General features: G+C 52.8%; 1 long non-coding RNA gene across 2 annotated transcripts in view; it reads left to right on the forward strand.

Annotated features, from left to right (window-relative positions):
- Window positions 1-22,004, forward strand: part of LOC123331690 — a 30,110-nt gene extending 8,106 nt beyond the window's left edge. For both annotated transcript variants that reach the window (XR_006548441.1, XR_006548440.1), the window contains 2 exons: window positions 19,136-19,271; window positions 19,707-22,004. This is a non-coding gene — a long non-coding RNA (uncharacterized LOC123331690). The remainder of the gene's footprint in view (window positions 1-19,135; window positions 19,272-19,706) is intronic.
- Window positions 22,005-22,217: the final 213 nt, after the last annotated feature.

A 22,217-nucleotide genomic window follows, 5' to 3' on the forward strand; every position in this document is an offset into this window, starting at 1 on the left:
TCCAAGATACTTATGTTTTCCTTATCAGAGTTTTATAGCTTTAGCTATAGCATTCAGGTCTTTGGGTTGATTTTTGTATATGATATGAGACAGGAGCCCAAGTTCCTTCTTTTGCATGTAGATAGCCAGACAATTAGCACCAATTGTTGAAAGACTCTTCTTCTCACATTGAATTGTCTTAGCACTTTTTTCGAAAATCAGCTGTCCAGAATATAAGGATTTGTTTCTGAACTGCCAGCTCTCTCTCTTTCTCTGCTGTATATGTTTATTCCTGTTTGAGAAACAAACTGTCTTGTTTACTGTTGCCTTGTAGTAAGTTCTGAAATCCGGAAATGTTAAGTCTTCTAACTTTGTTTTGGTTTTTCTGGGTCTCTTGAATATCTATATGAATTTTAGGATCAGCCTGCCATTTTCTGTAATAAGCCAGCTGGAATTTTGACAGGGACTGATTGTATCTGCGGCTCAATTTGGGGAGTGCTGTCGTCTTAACAATATTAAGTCTTCTAATCCATGAATGTTGGACGTCTTTCTATTTGTTTAGATAGTCTTTTACCTCTTTTAATATTTTTATAGTTTTCAGAGCATAAATTTTTTATTTCTTTTGCTACATTTATTTGTAAGTATTTTATTTTTTGATACTCTGTTTTAAATCAAACTGGATTTTTATTTAAAAATGTTCTTAATTGAAACTGTTTATTTATTTTTGGGCTGTTCATCCCTTAGGATTTTCTATATAAAAGAGCATGTCATCTTCATATAGAGATAGCTTTATTTTTTCCTTCAAAGTTGGTGGTCTTTTATTTCATTCTTTTGCCCAAGTACCTTGCCCAGTACCACAGAAAGAGGGTCCACCTGGGCCCACAAGCCCTCCTTCCCCACAGTTCTGGGCTGCCCCAACCAACCCCTATGATCCCTGGGGAGCTCCAGCTCTTCACTCCTCCCGTTTCCCTGGGCTCTGACCTCATACTTCCCCCACCCTCACCCCATTCCTTTGCATTTATTTTTTTTGGCTGCACCACACAGAATGCAGGATCTTAGTTGCCCAACCAGGGATTGAGCCCACACGCCCACATTGGGATCGTGGAGTCTTAACCACTGGGCTAAAAGTGGTTAAGGAAAAAAAAGTCCCTATTTTTTTTTAACTTCAGGGAATGTACTAGCTCAGTGTTGACCTGCTATGATGTAAATATCCTGAAAGTCTCCAGGATCTCCCAAGCCTGGGTCGTCCTGGGTTAAGGGAAGTTAGTAAGTTTCTTCCCTGCAGGACTTGTCAGAGACCTCATTGTGTTATGTCCTCTGGGTGCTTTCAAGACGGGATGGACACACTGTTCCCCCACTCAGCTGGACTAGGGGGCTGTGTTCTCCTCGTGGAGTCTCCATGGCCCGGAGATGCCCATGTCTCACCTTGGGAAACACGAGCCTTATGGCAGGTCTCTGGGCTCAAACCCTTACCTTCTAGCCTAGGAGAAGCCATACCAGGGCAAGGATCAGCTCTGTCATCAGGAGAACATCTAATGGCTTGGAAAAGAGTGAGGAGTCAACAAAGTTTCCAACCAGGCATCAGCACTGGGGAAAGACCAGTTTATTGGGGAAAAAGCAGAAAGAGCAGAAGAATGCCTCTTGTGAGAGTGTATAGCGCGCACACACACACACACACATGCACACACACGGAGTTTTGTGTTTCCTGTGGACACATGTTCACATATAAAAAGAATAATGATCACCAACAAGGACCTACTGTGTAGCACAGGGAACTCTACTCAATATCTTATACTAACCTATATGAGAAGTGAATCTGAAAAAGTATATATATATATATACTTATAACTGAATCACTTTGCTGTACACCTAAAACTAACACAACATTGTAAATTAACTATATCTCAATAAAACTTTTTAAAAATAAAAAGAAAGTTTTAAAAAAAGAGTGAAAGGAGTCTGAATAACTCCACTTCCAATGCCTACAGTTCTATCTGGGGCCGGGAGCTGAAGGGGCTCAGATGGGTTTGCTGTCTGAGGGGGTTATCTATGTCTAGTATGTTATCACAAGGAATGGACTCATAAATTTACTTGCAAAACATATAATTACAATGTAAAAAAATACTAAAGAAAAAGGAAAGTTTCCAGAGTCTGGCAGGCAGAACCACTGCAATGACATATCAACCCCTGCCTTTAGGTCTAGAGCATACAAACCCTTCCTGGGATCTGGTCCCTGCTAAGCCTGTGCTTAGCTAAACCTGGATAGTCTCAGGGCAGCAGAGGAGTTCTTCATGGAAATAGAGGCTTTCCCTTTGATATGGCGGGGGGTGGGGGGGAAACTGACTGCCCAGGGGAGGGGGAGGGGATGGCCAAGCCTGTTGGGGTGGGGGGAGGCGCGGTTAAGGTTGGGAGGGAGCGTATCTCATAATACATGGCTTTAGAGGAGACAGTGCTTGGGCCAGGTCCTGAACGGTGAGCTGGCGTTATCCCGGTGAAGGAACACAGTTCTGAGTAGAGAGAACAGCAGAGACAAAGGCTCAGGAATGTTAATAATAATAATAGCAAGTGCATATAGTGCTTACAAGTGTCAGTCTCTGCTCCAAGCTCTTTAAATAAACTTCAGAGCAATATAATGTGGTAGGTCCTTTAGTGTCCCAATTTACATATGAGAAAACTGAAGCACAGAGAGGTTAGGCAGTTTGCTGAAGGTCCCACAGCAGGCAGTGAGACCTGAGCTCTTAATCACTGTGCTTCTTGTAAATAGTGAGACTTGTGTGAGAAGGTATGAGAGAGGTGCAGTTAGAATAGTGACAAGGGGCCCCAGCTGGGACCAGAGGAGGGGACAGGCCCTCTGGCCCTGGAAGGGGAGATGTCCCTTCTCTGTGGGGGCTGCGTGTGCCCTATCTACAGGTACATTGTTCCCAGCTCAAAGTAGCCGGCAGGGGAGAGGGCCAGAAATGAGGGAGGTGTCAGAGGGGTGGGGGGAAGTAAAGCCTCCTGAAGTGGCATGTGAAGCAGCAGGAAGCAGAGTCCCCAGAAGACACCTGTGGGTCTGGGGGCCACGTGGGGCCACGAAGCAGAGAAAGCCCTGACTTGCCCAGTCAGAGCCCCTGGATAGGGGGAAGCAGCCTCCTGTCACAGAGAGTATGGCAGTCTAGTGACCTTGTGTCCTACTGGTCTGGCATCATTGCCCAGGGCCAGGATGTCAAAGCAGCAAGCCCAGGGTCCTTCAGGCCCCCAGGTGCCTGCTGAGAGAGGGAGGCAAATGTGGGTGGGCCCAGGCTTATTTGCTTACCTGTGAAATGGGAAGAAAAATCTCCAGCAAATCCTCGTGCAGGGCTGCTGTGTAGCCAGCAGGGGCGTGCCAGTGGCTGTGACCATACTTAGGAGCACAGGAGAGCCGGGACCCCCAAGAAGCTCAGAGGCAGGGATCTGGGGCAGACAGATCCTGGGGCCCCCACAGGATGGGCAGTGGGGAGGCCCCTGCTTAGAAATCCACCGAGGTCAGGAGACAGTCAGCTCCGCACACTCGTCACTCTGTCCCACTGAATCCCCATAGCAACCCTGCCAAGGTGGCCTTCTTGTCCGAAGCACTGAGGGGGGATGTGACTTGCCTGTGGTCATCAGGCTTGGCGACTGGGCTTGGATCCTGGGGCTGGGAGACCCCAGTGCTCCACAGGGGATGTTCCCTGGCCTCCCTGGGAGGGATGGGGATGTCTTGGGGACATCCCACTCCTGTCCAGGAACTTCCTGGAAGTAGCACCCACCCCCATGGGACATTCCTGAGGCTGAGGATGGGCTTGGGCTGATGTCCCTGTACTTTGGATGATGTCATTCTCTTTGGCTGGGAGTTGGTTCCCCACCTAAGACGCCCACCCTCCAGGACCAACTATGGCAAGCTGAGAATTTGGACAGTGCAAGTGCCTGGGCCACTACTTGGGAGGCATCTTCTCCTAAAGGGGATGTCCCTCAGTGGTCCCCTCCCGACTCAGCTCCCCAAGGAGAAATCACCCCCAAGTCCCTGGGCCCCTTGGGGAGTTGACAAGGTGGGGCCGCCCAGAGCCTGAGGAGGAGGCTGCACTGGCTGGCTGCCCACCCGGCCCCATCGCCTCCACAGATAACCCCTTATCACTGTTGGGTCTTGCTGTTGACCAGGGGCTTCTTCGCCTCCCACTGCTGCTGGGCGCTGGCCAGGCAACAGCTACCCTTTGCCCCAGATCCTCATCGGGTTCCTCCACCCCCTCACCATCCTGCCCAGTCCCAAGACCTGGAGAACCCGTGCATCTCCTTGAACGGCAGAGCCCTGAGTGTTTCCAAAAAGCCTGACGCCACCTGGTCCCAGACCCCAGACTCACTTGATTGCTGCCTGGCTGAGAGGCCGGGGCGAACTGGGTGTCCCTATGCATTCCCATTGGAAGCATGGGCACTGGGGTTCTTCCCGGCAGGGTTGACTCGAAGGAATGAGAAGGCAGTAGGTCCCCCCAGCCCTGCCGCTTCCCACTTCCATCGTGGCTGGGTGGGATGTTCTCAGTGCTGGTTCCCACCCCTGCCCATCAGGGCCCCGTGAGTTCCAGACCCTTCCTGCAGCCCACAGGGATGCTCGGGGCCAGCAGACCCGGTGCCTGGCTGGGTACCGCCCCTCTCTGGCCAGCCCTGTGTGGGGCAGCTTAGCCACTGCCCTGCTGTGTGGTCTCAGGCAGGATCCCTACCCTTCAGATGGCCCCTGCCTTATTGGCTTCAGTGAATTTTGAGAAATGAGTCTGTTAGAGTAGGTGGCTTTTGGAACCTTTCCTGTGAGTTCTGCGCCTGGCAATGACCATGACCCCTCCTTCCTGGAGGCCTACCTCCCAGCTACACCTCCTTCCATACCCACCCCTCACCCCACACTGCAGGCTGCAGGCCCCAGGGGGAAGGGCTGAGCTTCAGGCTCCCATCCAGGGAAACCAGGATGACAGAATCCCCAGGCTCAAGGACTCTCCTCTAGGTGGGCCTTTAAGGTGGGAGGGTTTTGCTTGGAGGGGTTGATGGAGCAGTGACTGAGCCCTGGACACTGGGTCCAGGTGACCCAAGTTTGGATCCAGGCTCCACCTCTGGCTGGCTTATGCCCTCGAGGTGGGAGCTGAGGCACATGCCAGATGGGTAGAACGACAGAGGAGGTGCTTTCCTGATGGGTGAGAGGTCTCTGGTGCCGCTCCTCCCAGGGTACCACAAAGTTGTCTCAGCCCAGAAGGCCAGGTCTAGGTCTGGGTCTCAGTGGCTGAGTCAGCCCCATCCTGGTGACCTTGGCGTTCCTCTGTTCTCTAACCTACCCCTCAGTGCTGCAACCCACCACCACTCAATCACCTAGTGGGGATGCCCTCCCTTCCTCCCCTGCCTCCAGAACCTCTGCCCACCTGCCCTTCTCCCTTCACCTGCTTTACTAACTTAAAACATAAGCCAGCACCAAGAAATGGTCTATTGGAGAGACTCATCCCACAGGTGGAGGTCCTGCTCAGTCCAGAATGAGCAGTCAACGTGGGCTCCACTCTCACAACCCCTGGTCTGGGGCTGCCTCGGGCATCTTGGGATTGACCTTGACAGCCAGCAAGCTCTTGCTGGGTGCCTGGCACCTCAGTGGGCTTGCGCTGCATGTGGCCTGGCTCTTGTGACCACACAGCAGCCCGAGCATGGAGGATTGTCATTGGTTTCACTTCCCAGCTAGGGAAATCGAGGCACAATGGTGTAAACACCTTGTCTTAGATCACAGATGGGTAGAGCCCGGATTGGAACCCAAGTCTTCTGGCCCCAGAGTCCAAGCTTTGAAGGACGCTGCAGCAGCAGATGTATCCTTGAGCCTCCCTGAGCCTCAGTTCCTTCATCTGTAAGATGGGGGCATGATTTGATGATGTCCCAATTATAAAAGGTCTGGCATGGTGCCTGGGATGTGTGTTCCTTTCTCTTTCTGGTGTCTTTACTGCATGTTACCTGCGCAGGGGGCTTCCCAGGTGATGTTAGTGGTAAAGAACCTGCCTGCCAATGCAGGAGACATAAGAGATGCGGGTTCTATCCCTGGGTTGAGAAGATCCCCTTGAGGAGGACATGGCAACCCATTTCAGTACTCTTGACTGGAGGATTCCATGGACAGAGGAGCTTGGCAGGCTACAGTCCATAGGGTGGCAAAAAGTCGGACATGACTAAAGTGGCTTAGCACACACCTGCACAGGACCCTACAAAGTCTGGCTCACTGGTTGGGCCATAGGTGTGAAGGGCAAGCAGGCCCCACAGGATGCTTCACCTGCTCCCTGCCACCCTTCCCCCTCTCAGGAGAGTCTGGCAGCTCCACCCCTGTCCACACCCTCAGCAGTGCCTCCTGAGTATGTGGGGTGGATGTGCTGCTCTGCAGATCTCCTCCCACCCGACCCCCCCCATCCCCATCCTGCCCATGTGGTCCATGACCCTCTGCACCTGCATCCCTGCCCAGCCCAGTCCCTGGCCCCAGGAGTGGAGAACCCCTTGCATGAGCCCAGCCTTGGTGTTTGGCTCCAGTTGCTTTGAGAGTGGATGGGAAGAACCAAGTGCGGGGTGGGGGGGGGGGCGGGGAGATATGGGGGGGCAGGAGTCCTTTGTTCACTCTTCCCAAACCCCACTTCACACCTCTCCATCTGCCTCCTCTCCTGCTGCAAGTGGGGAAGGTCCCTCCTCTCCCAGTCAACCCCTCCTCTTGGATGCCAGGCCCCAGCTCCTCCTGCCTTTCAGGGAGCTTCATGCTTACATGGTCCCTCTCTTCTGGTCTATCCATCCCAGGACGTGATCTAGAAACCTCGTCAGGACACTCCCCTCCTCTGTGCCACATCAAGGTCAAACTTTTCCAAATGGACCCACGTCCTCTCAAACCTGGCTTTTGACCCCAGTTCCCCCACCCCCTCCATTAAGTCAGATGTCCCGCTGCAAGACTGCCAGGTCCAGTGGCTTCTTCTTTGTCCTCATCTTGCTACGTGTCACTCCTCTGTGGCTCCTGTTTCCTTTTTCTAGCCTCCTTCAGGCAGGGTGGGCCCTGACCCTGGCCTTGGCTTATAGGCATGGGGAGGTGAGCACCCCAGGCTCAGCAGCCCACAGCCTAGCCTCCCACAACCCCACAACCCCTCCTTGCTGTCTCCCAGGCACCAAAACGCAACGGGAACCGCACAGATTTCTCCTTTGCCCCTTGACCCAGTCTTCCCTATCAATATTCCCCAACCCCTGCCTCCGCCGTCACTTGTGCCAAGAACCTGTGCCTCCCCTTGGCTCCCTTGCCACCTGCCCCACACTTGGCCCACCAGCCAGGTCCATGGTTTCTGCCTCCAACCCCTGTCATGTCTGTGCTTGTCTGCTTCCCCCGGCTCCAGCTGGCACCTCGTTACAGGCCACTGTCCTAGGTCCCCGGGGCCCCCTCACTGGGCTCCCTCGTTTCCTGGTCCCCTCCAGCCAGTGCTCCTGCCTGTGAACAGAGGGAAGCTGTAAACTGATGATTGAATCACAGCACTCAGCCTTCAGAGGCTCCCATCCAACCAGATGCTGCCCTCTAGTCCCCATCTTGTCACCCCAGGTGGCCGATGCCACACGTTCACTTCCTTCTGGCCCCAGGACCTTGGTGCCTGCCACTCCATACTCTCCACAGGGCACCTGGGGTTCTCCTGGCTGGCCTCATCTCACTTTTACTCTCTCATGTCTTAGAGTAGGGGGTCCTCAAACTCTGGGATCTGATGCCTGATGATCTGATGTAATAATAATAGAAATAAAGTGCACAGTAAATTTAGTGTGCTTGAATCATCCCCCCTACCTGCCCTGGTCCGTGGAAAAACTGTCTTGCATGAAACCAGTCCCTGGTGCTGAACAGATTGGGGATCGTTGGCTTACAGGGTCAGCTTCACCCCATTTCTAGGCAGGACAACGGAGCCCCCGTGGCCAGACAGAGCCTGTTCTTGGTCCCCATGGGGCTCCAGAGTCTGGGACAGCCAGGGGTCATTCCACCGGGCAAAGCCAGAGGGCTCTGTATTGCGCTAGGTGGTTTCCTTCAGCCTGTTTTCCTCATGGTCTCACTCTGCAGGGAAAATGTCAGGACCACCCTTCTTTGCTTTGGTTTGCCTCTGACCCCGTTGTCTCTGGCTGGGGACTCTTGTTCACTTACTCAAGCTCTCTGAGCCTCAGTTTCCTTGTCTGTAGGATGGGCTCATAACTACTCATATGCAGGACTGTAAGGGTTAAGCAAGTCAGTTTTGTAAAATGCCTGACTCACGGTAGGCAGCAATAAATGATCATTTTCATTATGACTGTGGAGCCGTACGTCTGAGGAAACCAAGGCTCAGAGAGCTTAAGTGACTTGCCCCAGGTCATATAGCTGTCCTCAGTTGTAGACTCCAGATTAGAATCTGGAAAGCAACAGAAATGTGAGCAGATTTTCCAGCTGGGGGAGAGCATGGAGAAAGCAGCCTGAAGTGGGCAGAGGTGAAGGGGAAGATGGGCTGCAGGTGGGGGTTTGGAGAGCCTGCATGGGCTAAAGGGAAGGGACAGATGGAGGGTGTGGGAGTGGGGGAGAAGCCTGGCCTCTGCACGCCCTGAGGGTCAGGTAACTCTGACTGCTTGGCTTTCGACACCGCCAACCCCAACTGCGTGTCCTGGGGCTCTGCTATTCCCTCCCCGCTCTCCTGCTCCCCGCATTAAGCTGGGAGGTGCTGGGCTGCGCCTCAGGGTCCCAGGCTGCCTTCTGACCCAGGCCCAGGGAATAAGTCCCAGGGCTGTGCACTGGCCTCCAGGCCTCCCATTTCTCAGCCTTTCTGCTGTGTGTCCTGCCATGGGCTGTATGCAGCTACATCCCCACCAAGGGACCCCAGGAGCCATCCATGTCTCAGGCAGTCCCCAAGTTCCCCACCAAGCTTGTCCCAGGGGTGACTTCTGCCCTAGGAAGACCTGTGGTTTATTGAGCTTTGCCCAGGAGCTGGTTTGTAAACAGCATGGCCAGGCAGGGCTGGTGGCTGCCCTGCCCCATCCAGACACAACACTGAATCCTCAAAGCACATGGGCACAAGGATGATGGGGTGTGTACACCAGGAGGAAGGCCAGGATTTCAGAGCAGAGGCCAGGCCCAGGATTTCCGCTGACTTGGCTGCCCTGGGCATGGGGCGGCAAGGAGCTAGGGAGGGCAGGTACCCTCAAGTCTCCACCAGTGGAGCCATCCTCTGCGTGGATGTGTCCAGCCTTGAGCCGGAGCCTCCCTGAGAAGCCACTAGGGATGCACACGGACACTTCGACATCAAGGCTGGGAGAAGAAGGTACCCAAGGAGACATCTGTGGGAAGAACCTGCCACCGGATATGTTCGTATTTGCTACAGATGCTCACTGCGGGAAGCAGCCATTCATTCATTCCAGGAACTTTTACTGAGCACTGACTATATACCAGTGCATGCCCAGCACTAGTGTTTCAGAAATAAAAAGTTGGAAGGAAAAAAGCTCATTTCTTGATCTTCCTGCTCTGCACAGAACACGAGCCTTTATTACTGCTCCTTACCAGCCCCGATGTCCTCACCCCTGTGCCTTGGCTCTGACTTTCCAGCCCGGAGGCCTCACCTCTGGGCAGCTTCCTTGCTGCCCTGCACTGAGGATTAAGTGTCTTATTCCACATTCAGTCCCAAGGCCGGGGCCAGTCACAGGGAAGACCACTCGGGAAAGATGAGCTGATAAGGAAACAGGTTCAGAGAGGTTGTGTAAGTTGCCCAGGGAAACTGACAGGTAAGTGGCTGAGTCTGGGTTTATACCTGGCCTGGGAGATGCTGAAGCCCCAGCAAACCAGAGCCCCACCCAGCTGACTCTCCATCTATTGCCCTGGCCTATTGGCCAAGCAGGCTGGCATGACTTTTGGGGGCTATGCCCTGCAGCACCCCTGAGTTGACTCATCTCAGGATCCCGCAGGCTTCTCAGGGTACACTGGCCCTAGCTGGGTGTGGGTCCCTGCTGTCTGGGTGCCAGGAGCACCCTCCAATGCTCACTCAGGGAGAGCCGTTCCTTCTGTCTTCCCGTCGCACCCTGGTTTGCTCCTGTGGCTGGCAGCTGGGTTTAACGGTAATGTTTGTTTTGAACTTGACTGTGTTTGTTAGAGGAAAACGCTTCAAGGAGAAGGGCAGGTGAGGCAGCGAGGCAGGGAGAGGGGTAGCCCGCCCAGCCCCACCTGCTTGCTCAACAGCCCCTGCAGGGCTCTCTCTGCCTGGTGAGCCCCCCACACCCCACCCCAGCCATGCACAGATCCTCGGCTGCAGGCACGGGAACAGGTGTCAGAAGCACCTGGCAAGTGAACAAACCCAGGAGGCAGGGAAGACTATTGGGGTATCAGCCAATTTCACTCTTGACTTGCTGGGCAGTCTTAGGGGTGAATCTCTTCCTCTCTAGCCCTCAGCTTTAAACGCTAAAACACGCGTCAAGCGCTTGTCATCGAGGTTGACCAACAGGCCCTTTTTGCCTAGGACGACCTCAGGTTTAGTCCTGAAAGTGCTGCACACCCCTCAACCTCAGCGCCCCAGAGAAACTCCTCATTCCTGGGCAAACCGGGACAGCTGAGGGCGTTACAAGTCTCCTGTGTGTTATCCCCTAGGGCCTCAGGGTGCCATCAGGTGGATGAAGTCATGACCTCACAGGTGTGGAAGGTAAGGTGGGCAGAACTTCAGTTTTAGAGGGCAAGACATCCTGGTGCTGCTGCCCTAAGACAAAGTGCTTGACAAGCACAGACATCCATGCAGAAGCCAGGCCAGGGGCTGTGCTGGTCCCGTCCTGGGGCCACCTGCGGCAGAAGCAGGGATCCGGGAATGAGAGCTGACCCCCAGTCGGCTGTGGGGGTAGGCTCCAGGGATGTGCATCTAGCACCTAGGGCCTCGGGCCAGCAGGCCCTGAGAATGAGAGACAGCTTCCATTCTGTTTCTGGGAGGCGGGGGAGGGAGCGGGGGTGCTGATAAGGGCACTTGAATTGAGATCCGGAGGATGAGCAGGGAGCTGCCGGAAGCTCTATGGGGTTGGGACTACGCTGGTTGCTTCTTAGCTGTGTCCTCAGGTAAATCATTTGGCCTCTCTGAGCCTTGGGTGCTGTCCCTGGAGATGGCACACATCTCCCAGTTGACTGGAAGCTTCAGTGAGTCCTGGAGAAGCAGCTGGCTGAGGCAGGCTCTTTCTTGGAGGAGAAGCTACATTGAATTGTTGACTTGTGTGCCTGGCTTGGTAAGCGGGGTGGGAAAGATCTGGTTGGGACACTCCCAACCCAGGATTCTGCCCGAGTGACTTCCACCCCAGAAGAGGCACCTGGCATCACTCCAGCCAACAACTGGGGCCTGGGGACAATTACATTCCAGAGAGATAACCCTCAACAATTAACACACAATTATTAGAGCGCAGCAATTAGGGAATCGGATGGACTTAATTGTGTCCTCCTGCTTCGGGGCCCACAGGGAGCTCCCCAAAGCCATCCCCTCTGAGCCCTAGAGCCCATGTTTTATTACTCCTGCCAACGGGGCTGTGTGTGAATTTTTTAAATTTCAAGCTCTGCACAGTGCACTGTGATTCTCAAAGTGTAGACCCCAGGTCAGCAGCATCACCTACACGGGGACTTTCACAAAAGCAGATCCTTGTGTAGTGGGGGCAGGGAGCCGTCCAGGTGATGTTGATGCTTGTGTAGGTTTGAGAACCATGGGGCTCTAAGGCCTCAGACTTTCAAAGCTCCATTCAATCCCTATTACCAGTAATAGTCATAGTAACAGCAGGAGTCCATGTGAGGAGTCTCCCATGTGCCACCTGGTTCTAAGCACCCTACACGAACTGTCTCATAACAGCTCATGAGATTGACGTGGTCATTACCCATTTCACAAATGACCACACTGGAATTTGGCAGGTCACACAGCTGGCAGAGTTTGACCCAGCCATTGGGTTCTGGGTTCACGGCTTGAACCCCCAGGCCACCCTGAGGCCAGAGTCATAGCTTGAGCCATCGGGACCTGGAGGTCACCATTCACCTCACATTTTGGCCAAGGGCAAATGACTTCACTGGCCTCAGTTTTCCCATTTGTAGAATGGGGACACGCGCACCCCCTTCATGATAATGTTGTCAGGATTCCGTGGGGGTGACCAAGGACACAGCTGGTACTCGGGAGGTATACATGGAACCAGGGACTCCTCTTGCTTGGAGCTTGCAGAGGAAGAGGTAACTAGTCCATGCCTCAGTTTACCCATTAGCACCAAGGGAAGGAAGCCCTCTAAACCAGGGGCTCTCTCCCCACAGGATGGGTGAAATGGGTGTTCTTGACCTGATGATGCAGTGGGGTATGGTGGAGTGGGCAGGTTCTGAGGCCAAGAGACTGGGCTTGTACGTGACTCTGCTAGTCACGCTATGTAGCCCTTGGCAGGCCGCTAAACCTCTCTGGCCTCGGTGTCCACATCAGTCTAAAAGGGCTGAGCCTAGGTCTTCCAACAAGGCTTGAGAGCCAGCAGGCATGTGGACCAGTTAAACAGGCCTTCAAGCCTCACCTGTGTCACCTGCCCCCACCCCACCCCCACACTCCCCATCCAAGAGCCAAGAATCTTCCAGGCATGAAACAATCTCTCGACTTCTGCCTCCTCATCCAAAAAATGAGCATTATCATTGGATCTGGAATGTAGGCGAGCCTTGTGCAACGCCAGCCTCTGTCATGCCCTCGGCCTGAGGGGTCAGGAGGGCAGTCCCCTGGGACTTTCCAGGGCTGTCTCCAGAAATGGTGCTGGGTTCCCAGAGCCCTTCCAGGTCCTTCACCAGCCCTGACTGGAAGATGACAAGATAGCCTGTAGAGATGACTCTCGCCTCGAAGACACAACAGAGGGCCCAGGAAGCCTGGGCTGAGGTGAGGCTTGAGGAAGCCACACTGACCTCACCATGTCTGCTGACCGATAAGGTGGCCGAGGCTCAGCAAGAATGTCTCTGCCTGCTCCGCACTCCCCACAGAGCAGCTGGCCTTGGCGCGGGGCAGTGGGAGGGATCCTCTGATAGGAACATGGATCTGTGCCTCTCTTTCTCTTGGGGCCTTGGGGTGGGGCGGGGCTGGGGGCTCTCCACTGACCTGCGTTCAAGTCCAGGCTGCCACCTCCCAGTTGTGGACTGCATCAGCTCTCTGCCTGGGGATTTTTCATGTGTAAAGTGGGGATGGGCCTGGAGGACCATGACCCCGCAGTATACCCTGCGGGAATGGACACTCAGCCACGGCAGGGTTGCAGGGGTTGGACCAGCGGGACTCATCCTCAGACTCTGACCCTGCCCTGAGCCGTCGGCCGTCCCACAGCCATCTACTCTAGGGCACTGTTTTGAGGTGGCCAGCCCGTTTATGCTCCTGTAGGCTTCCTTGATGTCTGGGTTCCACTGTCTGTCCACTTTGGGGGTCTGGGGCCTGTTCCCTGGGGGTTGCCAGGCCTCCCACTGGAGAGTCTGGCCTTGCAGGTCCCCCCACTCCTAGCCCTGGGGAAAGACTGGGGCCAGGAGGGCTCAGACCAGGGGAGGAGGTCACAGAATCAAGGCCTCAGCCTCCTAGGCCTCCACCAAATTGTGTGCAGGGGGTTGCAGCCCCAGGGCCTGGCCATGGACGGAGTGTCTGTTTGGATCCCAGGAGACCCATCTTCTCACCTGGGGACAAGCCCTGCCAATGGCCGGGCGTCAGCAAACCTGACTTGGTACTTTGGGGTTTGGGGCTGCGTGGAGAGGGTGTGACCTTCTGCAGGGGGACGAGGCTTAGAACCTGGCGTGTGGGCAGTAAGTGCAGGTTTTGGAAGGAGGCCTGAACCACGGTTCCCCAAGGAAGTCCCCCTCTCCCCGCCCAAATCATTTTGCCAAGGTCCACAGGGCAAGGAACCACTCTGAGATTCATGAAGCATTTCCGGCTCTGGGATGGGGCTTCCAGAGCCACTGGAAAATGTCAACTGGGAACCGCAGATGCTCGATCTGGGAGGAGCGGCTGGGCTGGGCTGGGGGCGGTGGGGGAAGAGAGTGAGTCCTGGCGGAGAGAATGCAAATCAGTGTCATGAATTATGCATCAGCCCGAGCTTCTCACACTTTGGGGCTGAATGAAATCATGTTTGCCTGGAGAAGGGGGAGGGGAAGATAGGACAAAGATGAGCAGGGCCTGGCCCCGAGCAGTTGTCTTGCTAGGCTTCAGGAAGGGCCTTGAAAAGGTGCCTGACCAGGGGTTGGGGGCATCTCCCTGAGGTCTGTGTTTTTGCTGTGTGACCTCAGGCCAATGTCTTAACCTTTCTGATCAGTGCATTTCCTGATGGACATAATCTGGTTGAGAACCTCTGCTCTGTCTCACTGTGATTATGAGACCCAGTTCATTTGTACAATTGAGAGTGATCTAGGGGAGAGTTGTTATTATTTTACAAAAGTAAAAATGATGATCGCTATGTGATTATTATTTATTTATTAGTATTTATCGATGGATGCAGAGCTAAAAAAGGCTTTGCACTTATTTTTTACATGATCCTCACAACCATCTTTGTAACCAGGGGCTATTATTCTCCACATTTTGCAAATGAGAGGCATGGGGCTCAGAGAAGTGAAGTCATTGCCTAAGGTCACACAGCTGGCTAAGGGGCAGGGCCAGCGCTGGATTCCGTCCTTTTGGCTGCCGGGTTGCTGTGTTGTGGTCCAGGGCAAGGGAGTGGTTTCCTGGCCTGCATCAGGTCAGTCTGGCTTCAGAGAAGTGGCCTCTCTTCTCCTGAGTGGTGAGAATCGGGTGGCTGGCTGGGGCCTTGTTGGGGTTGATCAGTGTTGTTCCTAGAATCCCTATGATGACGCTAAGCCTAGAAAAACTGCTCAGTTAGCACTCCCTGAAATGTGTGATGATTTCAACTAAACAGAAAAGAAACCAATGTTCATTGAGCAACTATTATATTCTGGGCCCTGTTTCAGGGGTTCCGCAAGGGCTAATAGACCACCATACTCTGGTGGGGGGCAGTGGTGGAGTGCGTGACCCCTCTCTAAGATGCAAAAGTTGTTTTCTTCCTCTCCGCTCCTTCTAAATCAGACTCATATTGTGGAGATTCTCTGCAGAAGAGACAGCTCTGCTCTGTTATCAAGTCGAGGTCCTGGACATAATAAAAGGAAATAGGGCTTCCCAGATAGCTCATTTGGTAAAGAATCTGCCTGCAATGCAGGAGACCCTGATTTAATTCCTGGGATGGGAAGATCTGCTGGAGAAGGGACAGGTTTCCCATTCCAGTATTCTTGGGCTTCCCTTGTGGCTCAGCTGGTAAAGAACCTGCCTGCAATGCAGAGGACCTAGGTTCATCCCTGGATTGGGGAGATCCCCTGGAGAAAGGAAAGGCTACCCACTCCAGTATTTTGGCCCGGAGAATTCCATGGACTGTATTAGTCCATGGGGTTGCAAAGAATCGGACATGACTGAGCGACTTTCACAGAGGTGGATGTAAGGGGAAGTACTGTTTGATTCCCAGATTGCAACTGGATGAAACATTTGAACTTTGTAACCAAAACAGTGATGATCAAATTAGTGGAAAACACTGGCTGGATGATATTTAAATAACTGTATTCTGATCTGATCTGATTCATGGGAAAACATACTGTATTTCTGGTTTGTTTCAAAATGTTTTGGAGGATTTGAGTGGTCACTTACTGCACCCAAAGCACATCACCCAGCTGTTCCATCCACACACCCATTCACTTATTCACCCATCTACCAACTCATTCACTCTATCCATCCATCCACCTGTATACCCACCCACCCACCCACGTACTCACCTTCCTGTCCATCCATCCATCCTATCTGTCTGTCCATCCAATAACTGGGTGGGAGGGATGGGATCGGAGAGCTAGCTATTACCTTTACGTGTGGTCTATCGGTAGGGCTTCCCTAATAGCTCAGTTGGTAAAGAATCTGCCTGCAATGCAGGAGACCCCATTTTGATTCCTGAGTTGGGAAGATCCCCTGGAGAAGGGAAAAGAAACCCACTCCAGTATTCTGGCCTGGAGAATTCCACGGACTTATAGTCCATGGGGTCGCAAAGAGTGACTTTTACTTTCATTGGCAGGATGCAGCGGAACCCTCTTTTCAGTAGTTACTAAACTGCTATAAGCTAGTTTGGGATTTTGAAATAGTTCAATTTCCTTTTATCATTAGGATTCCATCCATCCATCCATACACCTATCTGGGATGCATGCCTGTCTATCTTCCCAGGTGTCCATAGGAATTTATGACAACAAAGTCCTCAAGCCCTGGAGGACCAGCGCTCTGAAGTGACGCCTTAGTGACTTGAAAGCAAAACCTGTGTGTCCTTGGAAGTGCCCGTCCTGCCTTTGCCAGGCTATGAAGTCCTCAAGGGGTGGGGCCGGGTCTCTGCCACCGGGGGCTGGGCCCAGCTGCATGCCTCAGAACCGGATGGCCTGCCCCGCCGCTGAGGCCTTATCACTTCTGTTTGGTGTTCCTCGTTATCTCCTCCGTGGGAGGGCCTTTCTCGCCTTGCCAGCTTCCACTCCCTTCACGCCTGCCTCCTGCCCTCCTGCTGCCCCCATGGCCACTGCCAAGGTCACTGATGACCTCCTAATTCCCAGCTCTGACAGGCACTTGGAGGCTCTTATCGCGGTTGCCCTCTCCGCGGCATTTGACGGGGCTGACCCTGCCCGCCCGCCTCCTCCGTGTTGGCTCCCGCTCCCGTCTGTGCTCCTGACCTGCTCTGCTCCCCCTCCTGGGACCTCGCCTCCGCAGACATCTGCAATGTTCCTGGCACTCTGACTGCAGGCTTTCCTGGGGGTACACACTCCCACAGCCCCTCCCCACCCTGCAGCCAGTTTCACTAGTTCCATTTTACAGTAAGTGAGGTTCTGAGAATTAAAATACTTGACTAAAGCCACTTAGGAAGAAAGTGGTCCAGTGGGGATGCAGACTCAGGCCTGTAGACATGGGGACCCACCCAAGTCCCGAGACTGCCTTCTTGAGGGAGAAAGGACAAAGGATGCCATATAAACACACACAAAATCTGAGAAGTCCTGATACTCAGGTGTCTGGGTGGTGATTAGGATTTTATGTCTCCATTTCACAGTTGAGGAGATAGAGGCTGGGTGAGTTAAAGGACTTGCCCAAGGTGATGTGACAGTCAGGATTCAGAGCAGAAAGCTTCAGAGTCTGGACTCTGGGGCCAGGGGCTTTACTGGATATCCTGGCTCTGACATTTCTGAACTGTGTGACCATGGGTAAGTTAATTACCCTCTCTGTGCTTCAGTTGTCTCTTGGGGATAAGGCTGACTTAATCCTCAAATGAGGATCAAGTTTGCGTGTCTTCATCGGTCACTGTGAGGATTAAATGAGCTTAATCACTTAGAAGAGCCCCGACCCGTGGTGATATTCAGTGCTAACTGTTGTCGTTCCGGACTTCCTGCCATCCTGAAGGAATATGCTTTTTACTTTGTGTTGTTCTTCCTCCTGCTGCTCTCTTTACCTGGAATGTTCTTCCTGCCTTATTCTTCCGGCAAATTCATGCTCATCTTTGAAAACTCTGCCCAAATATCTTTGGGCAGAAAAGTGGTCCTTTGATGATAACCCCATCAGACCACATCAGGGAAGTGTCTGCAGCTGCAAAGCACAAAAGCACCCCCACCCCTTGGTGGGCTTATGCAGTGGGGTGCTCTGGGGCTCCCAGAATGACAGGTCTGGGAGCACAGGGCTCTGTGGGAGACTCAGAGCCTGGCCTCCACAGTTCCCTCAGCTCTGCCTCCTCATGTGCTGGCAGCCCCTCTGGGCAGGAGTGAGACATCCAAGTGACTCTGGGCTCCCTTCTCTGCAAGACAGTGGCTGGAAGAGGATGAGAGGGTCCCTTCTTTCTGGAAGAGAAAGGAGAAAGAGAAAGGAGCCAAGTGAGCCCTTCCCTGAAACCTCCATTCCAGCCTTCTCATGCCACATCTGGACTGATAACCAGCAAGGAGGGGTGCCATCACTCCTGGGGCATCAGTCAGCAGCCGCCCACCCCTGCCAGCCTGCTTGCAAGAAGGAAGACAGGAGTGGCTGCTAGGTGGTGGAATATGGGTGCAGAGTCAGGGCACTGGTGGAAGGGAGGATGGGACCAACAAGTGAGGAACGGGTGCAAGGTCTGCTATTGAATCACTTTCTAATTTCTGATGGGTGTGTCTTCCTCCCTCATAGAACCCTTGAACCCTTTTCCCAGGGACAGTGGGCAAGGCTGGTTCTTTTCCTCTCTGACTCCCCACCCTGCACGGGTGCTTGTCCACACAGGTACCCTCTTACTAAGTACTTGCGGGGGAGATCAATAGTGATCTTCTAGCCCATGGCTGTCAAACATTCATTCATTCATGTATTCACAGCTGGGAGGCTTTTCTTCAAATGAAATAATACTTTTCAGGAGCCAAATACAAGGAACACACTTGTTGGAATAGCTTTGAGGTCCCTGCTTGACACCTCTGGGGACACTGATGCAGAGTATTCATTCCACGGGAGCAGGGGTCATGCCCTAGAATTCTTGGTGCTCTTGCTTGCTCTGTCTGGCATCAGCTAAGAGCACTGTGCCCCCAGAGATGGCCATAGGAATCTGGCAGAAAAAGTGGGCTCCACTTGGTGTCTGGTCAATAGCCACTGGACAAAAAATGAAACAAGCTTTGCTTTTCCTTGGGCTGGGGCGCGGGCACCCTCTGGGAGCTGCCACTTGGCTGTGACTCCCGTAGGTTTGCCTGGATGCTGATGCTGAGGCTGTGGTACCCAGGCCATTCTGTGCCCCGGTCTGGGTCCAGCCCCTTGGCTAAATGGAGGCAAATCACTCTGAGGCAGGAAGTCATCCTGGGGGTCAGTGTGTCTGGGCCAGACCTGAGGGGACTCATCTGCACCATATGTTTTATCACCTTCTTCTGATATTAGCATTTCTCAACGTTTATTTTTCTCTTTGGAAAAGACCAAACTGACTGATTAGAAAAGACCCTGATGGTGGGAAAGATTGAAGACAGGAGGAGAAGGGGACAACAGAGGATGAGATGGTTGGATGGCATCACCGACTTGATGGACATGAGTTTGAGCAAGCTCTGGGAGTTGGTGATGGACAGGGAAGCCTGTTGTGCTGTAGTCCATGGGGTCACAAAGAGTCAGACATGACTGAATGACTGAACCGAACTAATTTTTCCCTTTAGGGTCCTTGGAGGTCCTTTCTGGAGCCAGCGAGACTTGTGAGAGAGATGTGCAGCTGAACCTGGCCCAGGTCCGGGGGTGGGGAGCAGAGAGGATTTGTCCCACATGGTGTGGCAGCGCCACTATGACTTCCTGCAGGTGATGTCCAGATACGAGGCAGCCCTGCTTAGGGCTGGGGTCTCCGCCCAAGCTTTTCAGCCTGGGGTGCTGGGTGCTGTGGGGAGACTCGCTATGTGGGGGAGACCTCTCTGTGGGTGATTCAAGGACTGCCCTGAGTCCACAGGCTCAATTGGTGGGGTGGCAACTGATCATTCTTTGGGTACATGGATGTTCATTTTCTTTGACAAATGCACATATGCATTTAATACGCACTTTTGTATGTGTAATATAATTTCACAAATAAAGTAATAGAAAAAAGTGATTTACTGCTCTCTAAATGGTCCTCAGGCCTTTAGTTAAAATGCCAAGAAGGAGAGTGGCTTAACTCCTCCCTTCCCCTCTACCCCTCTTCCCTTTGCAGATGCTGCTAGTTTCATACTCAATATTCATTCTCTATATTTTCTTTTCTGATAGAAACCTGATTTATTCCCGGTGGCCAAGTTCCCAGCTCATGGACCACATCTCCTGTCCCCCTTTATAGCTAGTGTTGACTAAGAAGACATGAAAAGATTTGCTGGGGCCACTCAGCTGGAAAGCACGCTCTTTAGCATACTGCCTCCTCTGTCTACCCCAGTTTGTTCTGCTTCTTGCCTGGAATAAAGACTGATGGCTGAACTCCAACAGCCATCTTGGAACACAAGGCAACCTTAAAGGTGGAAACTACATTGAGGTGGCAGAGCAGAAACTGGGAGAAGTCAAGAATCCCTGAAAATTTTGAGAAGCTGCCCTAACACTTCTGGATAGCCACCTCAGGACTTCTTTCGATGACAGAAAGAAAAACGTCTGTCTTGTTTAAGTCATTTCCATGTGCTTTCTGTCTGTGGTAGAATGATTATGAAAATAGCTGTCTTATCCTCTCCTTTCCACACAATGTGATGTGTCCTTCCAGTTCCTGCCTCAGAGGTGGAGCTGGCTTCCTCACCCTTGGAATCTGAGTGGGGCTTGTGGCTTGATTCGGTCAACAGTATGTGGCAGGGGGACCATGAAACAGTTGTGAGTTTAGGTCTCGAGGCCTTACAAGCTTCTGCTCACCTTCTTGAAACCCTGCCTCGCTGGTTTTCTGGGGGGTGAGAGACACATGGCTCTGTCCCCATCATTTTCCTAGCTGACCACCACCAGTCCCCAGATGACCCATTGCTGATACCTAACCACCTGGCCAGGACCAGCCTACAACCTGCAAAGACCAGAGGATCTCCCCACTAAGCCCAACCCACATTACTGACCTGCATGACCTTGGGCTAAATAAGCTGTTGTTATTTTAAGCCTGTGGGTTTTGGAGTGATTTGTTATACATCATTAGTTAAATGATGCAGTTATACCCACCACCTTTAACCATCAAAGATACAGTGAGATGTCCAAAAGGCAGCTTTGCCGCCTTTCTGTCACCTCTAAGCCTCCAGGCTACATCTCCCCCTGCTCCATTTCTCCTTTCCTTCTCATCCTTATCTGTTCTTCTCTGCCCTTCATCTACTCATAGCATCACAGAATCTCAGTGCTGAGATGCCCCATCTCATTTAGTTTGACTTTCTGTTTGCCCACAAGAGGGAACGTCCCTAGCACATGTGATTACACCCCTTTGCATGTCTTCTACACCTGGGGGCCTATTGCAGGGCCAGGAACCTTGGGGAAGAGTTGGAAAGAGGTCTGCTCACCTGAGAACCTCACACCATCTGTGAGCTGGAAGGCACATGACCAGTAAGATCTGGCAAGATCCACTAGGATTGGCAAGATGAGCAGAGAAGCCGGAGGTGGGCGATAGGGAGGGGTGGGGACTGTGGTGAGCTGTGCTGGCTTCTCCGTCGTGGATGGCTATTACGCACCTACAGCAGGTAAATGCCTTGGAGGACTGGAAGATTCTCAACAGTCACCTAATTCTGAAAAGTCAGCAACTAGGATGACTTTTTAAATGTTATTTGTGGACCACAGTATATCGGCCAAAGCAAAGCTACCTAAGCCTTTAGGTCCTAAGTGTGTGCCTCTGATCCAGCATCTGGTCAGCCTCAACCTCCCCAAAAGTACAAGCACCCCAGGCCCAGTGGCTCAATGGCCCTGACGGCTGACTTCAGTCCCCGAGCCCAGGACTCTGGGCTGAAAGGACTATAGACCCTCTAGGGGGCCCACCCACAGGCCTGGCGCTTCTCTGACCTGCCTTGGTTAGAGCAGTCCTTGTGAAGAGGTGTCCCTGGCCATCCACTGCCTCCATGTTGTTCTCCCCGCTTTCCTCTTGGGATGTGACCTGGACTTCAGAGCGTCTTACGTCTCCCTTCAGAGCCCATGTGAAACCTCCCCAAACCCAGAGCGCCCAAAGTTGTGGAGTCAGATAGACCTGGGTTCCGACTCCAACTCTGGGTCACCTCAGGATGTTGTGTAACCATTGGGATTGAAATGCAATTAGGATGGTGAGCTAGTGTGTCCAGCTGGATGTGGGGACCCTTGAGCATTTGCTGATGGATGGTAGCTGTCTGGAGAGGTTCAGAAGTTGGGTGTGGGGTGCCTGTCTGGTCACCTTTCCCAGTCCATGGGCATCTCCTGGGTTTGTTCATCAGAACCCTCCCCCACATCCCAGCCTGCAGACTCTTGCATCTTCATGGAGTCAATCTCACCATGGGCACCTGTGTGTCTGTGGATCTGTGTATGTGTCTGTGTCTCTGTGTGTGTGTGTATGTCTGTGTGTGTGTCTGTGTGTATATTTGTATGTGCCTGTGTCTCTGTGTGTGTATAGGTCTGTGTGTGTGTGTCTGTGTATCTGCATATGTGTCTGTGTATGTGTATGTATGTGTGTATATGTCTCTATGTGTGTGTCTGTATGTGTCTGTGTCTCTCTGTGTGTGTATGTCTCTGCATGTGTCTATGTGTGTGTGTCTGTGTATCTGTCTATTTATCTGTGTCTCTGTGTGTGTCTGTGTGTGTGTATATGTGTGCATA

The sequence above is a fragment of the Bubalus bubalis genome, chromosome 2, assembly GCF_019923935.1.
Source record: "Bubalus bubalis isolate 160015118507 breed Murrah chromosome 2, NDDB_SH_1, whole genome shotgun sequence".
Classification (NCBI taxonomy): domain Eukaryota; kingdom Metazoa; phylum Chordata; class Mammalia; order Artiodactyla; family Bovidae; genus Bubalus; species Bubalus bubalis.